We start from the raw sequence: 4,679 nt of genomic DNA, 5'->3' as shown, positions 1-4,679 counted from the left end.
GATCCATCTATCTCTTCTCCCCCTTTCTTTGAACCTTACTTCACAAAGTAGGACATGCCCCCGGGGATACTCATCATTATTATGAATAGGTTACTCTATCCAATTCCCCGGAATCATTCACTATCATAGTCAGTCTCACCTTCGCTTAGTTGAGAGATACTAACATCACCATCTGCACTGAGGAATATCTGAGATTTCTCAGGGTTCACATGCATGCCCCCGCCACCACGTTCGATCACGGAAATAAATCCACTTAGATTTACGTGCCTTAAGATGTCCAGAATTTGAGGACGGTCAAGATGATATGAATCATAGGGTGTTGAAGCTAGAAGGACATTGGTGTCCCATCTTGTATAAAGAACACCTTCATACCGGCTCAGGACCTCCCTATCGAATTGATGTTGCAAAAAGAGATGTAGGAGCATGTCACTCAATTCACCTATCAATGGTATACAATTCGAATGAGGAATTTGGAGGTTAGTGTCGGCATTATATATCGGGAGAGATAGAAATTCCTTTAAGATATGAGAAATCACCCCCAAATTGTGTAGAAATTTTAATGTATTCCATAGACGTGGAGTAGAAACATAGTAGATACTATGACTCAAATCCACACAGGCTATTTTATCTACACCCCTTTTACCATCCCAGAACTCCTCGTGGAAACTCACCATTTCATTCTAATGAGTTAATCTAGGCGAAAGATTGTTTCTTCTCCATATAAACTCCCGCATTAAGATATTTGCTAATGCTTTCAAAAGTAGTACATCTGCTGAAAGGGATGGGGCAGCCATACAAGGCCAATCACCAGCATTGATGAGTGGGCGTCTGGCACTTAAATACCCAAGCTCATCTTGCCTTTCCAGAGTGAAATGTTCCTGCAAAGTCATACAACCCCTACCATATTTATAGGTTTTGTATACCAATTTGGGATGAAATGAAGAATAACCTTCGTGTATATGCGACACCATGGTATCGATTGATGCGGGTAAGACACCCCGCTCTCTCCACATATCATTCGAATTATAGAGTCTCCTGACCTCATTAATCAATTGAAGTTTCCAAAAACTACCATGAAATCTCCGGTGAAAAGTGATGTTGTGATTACTTCTAGATCTAATGAAAACTTTTGAGATAATACAAAAAGTGGTCATCATTTCTTCCTCTTGGTAAGTTGGCTGGTTTCTTCCCATTCTTTCTTCTTTCCACTAATCTAATGGTTTCATTCTCCCATCGAGAGGTTATGATACTAGCAAGAGTCCTATTCTTCTCCTCTCGATCCTACCTTGGGTTATGTTTGACAGGGATGGTCAGTGAACTTCTATTGGTTTCAAAGGAGGATAGAGATCCATTGGGGAAGGCTCGAAAGGTTATTCGATATCAAAGGTTGACCCTCGACGCGCCGCAGCCACTATTTTTACTCCTTTTATGCAATTATGAACGAAACTTTCTTGATTCCAATGCAACTTATCCTTTTGGAGTTGACGTAACAAACTACGCGAGCCTCCCGATGAAGCCAACAGAAATCCTATCCGAATACTAAAAATAAAAGGCAATTTCATTATGGTGGTATACCAGCCGCCAGTTCTGGAACTTCCAGTTCCAATCGGAGCATATAGATCCGTAAATGGATTTGTATGTATAGCCACTTCAGTCATGCTCCTCGTTTCTCGAATGGAAAAAAAGTATCTTCTTTCTGGGAACATGCTAAACCAGAAATTCTTATGTTTGTGATTCTTCATCCACCGATGCAGAAAATCTTCCAGTTTTCCATTCTCATATGAGGCAGGAAAGTTTATGGGCAACAGGTCAGCACGAAGTGATTCATCATGTTCAAACATGGACCTTTCGCTCGTTGGGGACGGTTTATAAATCATCAAATTCCCACAAATGGAATGAGAAGTGGGTCCATGTAAATAATCGAGACCTCGCAAACAACAACGTTCCTTCCCCATATGGAGTTCGGGACCCAAGGGCAATCGTTGAGTGAACTGTATCTTCTTCATATTAGTTGACCTAAGCCGCACCATTATTGCAGGGGTGGGGCTCGGCCTCCGAACCGTACGTGGGACGAGTTTCTGCCTCATACAGCTCGGGCCGAAGACCGGGGAAGTTGAGGAGATATGGGGAGACTCAACTGCTGCCGGTCGGGACGGACAGGAAAGGGGGCGGGGATAAGCTTGTGAAGAAGCAACCTTATTGCCCCACCCCCCAAAAACAAACCGACCCAGCAAGAAAAGTAAGCGCTTTAGCAACAAAGCGCTCATCCCTTGCTTGCTGCTTCGCGTTCTTTCTATTCCATCCCAGTCCATTCCGGGATAGGCGGCTAATAGAATCTAATATGTGCAGTAGTCGTCGTCTGACCAATCGGCTCAGACACCAGACCACTTGTGCCCACCCATTCTGTCTCGCCCTAAATGGAATGGCTCTCTTAGTTACGATGTGCCCTGGCCCGTGTCCCCACGTCCGCTTTTATCCGCCCGCAACCCGGCCAACACAACATTAGGGCCGTCCCCCCCATTCTATGCTGACCCGGGCCGGGGCTCGCTTTTTGGGAAGCCCGTTCCCACCGCGCTCACTGTCAGGACCCCGACTCGATGTCACATCGATCTAGCTGGTAACACCTCATATCACTTTGCGGCCTCACGCACGGTATTCCCACGGGTGTCGTCTTACCTTTTCCCGGGACCGTTTGCGCCTTTTGGCTCACGTATATGATAGTGTCGCTAGCATCCATATGATAAAGAGCCCGGGCTGACATGACTAGTCGTAAACCCAAAGTGGCACAGACTTACAGGGACAGGCATCCATGACCCAGCTTCGAACGTGTCGGTCATCAGCAAGTGGGTCCGGGCTGTAGCACTGGGCTAGCAGGACTCCGGTAAACCGGGCTGTAGCGGGCTAACAGGACTCCGGTACTCAAAGCGTGACATTTCCCCGAAGGGACAGACACAGGAACGAAGAAGGACACATGCCGGCCAGCCTAAGTGTTCCGGAGCAGTAGCAAGCTACCATGGCTCAGCGGTAACACTAGGAGACATTTCCCGGTAAGAGAGGCTACTAAAGATAAACAACTAGATAGTCAGATCCCACACATACCAAGCATTTCAATCATACACACAATATGCTCGATATGTACAAATACAACGAAGCATCACAACATGACTCTACGACACAAGTACTTTATTTAAGGCTCAGTGAGCCATACATAACATACACAAAGGTACGGGTCTCACAACCCAACATACAAGTCATACAGTCATACAAACCAGCAGCGGAAGTAACTTGTCTGAGTACAGACAACTAGTAAAATAAAAGAGGCTTGGAAAGCCTAGCTATACTACGTGGTCCTTCACAAGCTCAGGGTCACCACCTGGGTCTTTAGCCTACTCGTTGATGTCAACGTCTACATAGAACCCATCAGAAGGGGTTGCAGCGTCTTCTGTAAAAATGTAGATTATAGCAACATGAGTACAAAGGTACTCAGCAAGACTTACATCAGATCCTACATACATGCATCGTATCAAGAAGGGTTGGTGGAGTTATTGCAGCAAGCCAGCTTTGACTCTTGGCTAGGCTATCCTACGATAATCCAACTTGAAATGGTTTTGCGCACACGAGTCCACTACTCACCACTTCAATACACTACCGAGGATCCACCTCCGTCTTCCTACGGAAGAGCCATCCTCGGCACTCACACTTATCTTGAGGCTTTTAATAGTTTCCATTTACTTGTCTATGAACTGTATAGGCAACCAAGCAGTCCTTTACCGCGGACGCGGATATTCGAATAGATTATGATAACCCTGCAGGGGTGTACTTCTTCATACATGTTTCCACCACTTAGCGTCTCCACACGACATGTGCTCGGCAGACTTCAAGCGAAAGCCGACGTGGGTGTAGACCACGACCTACCTAAACACTTAAGCCTCTAGTCCAGGTTTATCGCCTATTCAGGTTCCATCCGCAGGGAGTCCGGCCGGGGTTTCCCATACGGCCCCGAACGATGTGAACAGGGTTCCCGAGATACCTAACGGGTATTCGGTACACCGTGCCACGTACCTACCGCATCACAGCCCACCCCTACGGTCAGCGCTGTCCACGGCCTCCAGTAGGCTACAAACACCAGAAACTACTTGCAACTCCTGGACAGAGAGCTAGGGTGAATAAGAAGTCGAGCGGGGTCATATTTCAGGGCCCAATTCATGGTAGTAGCTGTATCTTAAATCACGCATACAGATCTCAGTGCTTAAGGTCGGCTTCAATGAAACAACCCACCATGTACTCCTACATGGCCTCTCATCGATACCTTTACCAAATCGTGTTCACCACACCACTCTCATTACCGAGATAAACATTTCACTCTAGCCCATCACCCAGATGAACCAGACCTGACACGACTCTAAGCATAGCAGGCATAGCAAGGTAGGAACAACACATACATATGGCTCAAACAACTCCTACACATGCTAGTGGGTTTCATCTAGTTACTGTGGCAATGACAGGTCATGCAGAGGAAATGGGTCCAACTACCGTAGCACACAGCAGTTTGAAACGCGTTGTCTTAATGCAGTAAAAGAGAGCAGGAGCGAGAACATGGGATTGTATCGATATGATCAAATGGTTGGTTGCTTGCCTGATGGTTCGATGCACGGATACGGTTCTTCGTTAGGGTAATC

The 4,679-nt window shown here is 46.4% G+C and overlaps 1 pseudogene; it reads right to left on the bottom strand.

The window, feature by feature from the left end:
• Nucleotides 1-1,167: 1,167 nt before the first annotated feature.
• Nucleotides 1,168-4,679, bottom strand: part of LOC119320497 — a 17,576-nt pseudogene continuing 14,064 nt past the window's right edge.

This window comes from Triticum dicoccoides, chromosome 6B (genome assembly GCF_002162155.2).
Source record: "Triticum dicoccoides isolate Atlit2015 ecotype Zavitan chromosome 6B, WEW_v2.0, whole genome shotgun sequence".
Classification (NCBI taxonomy): Eukaryota; Viridiplantae; Streptophyta; class Magnoliopsida; order Poales; family Poaceae; genus Triticum; species Triticum dicoccoides.
Note: the sequence above shows the minus strand (reverse complement) of the source record. Positions and strands in the feature narration are given on the sequence as shown.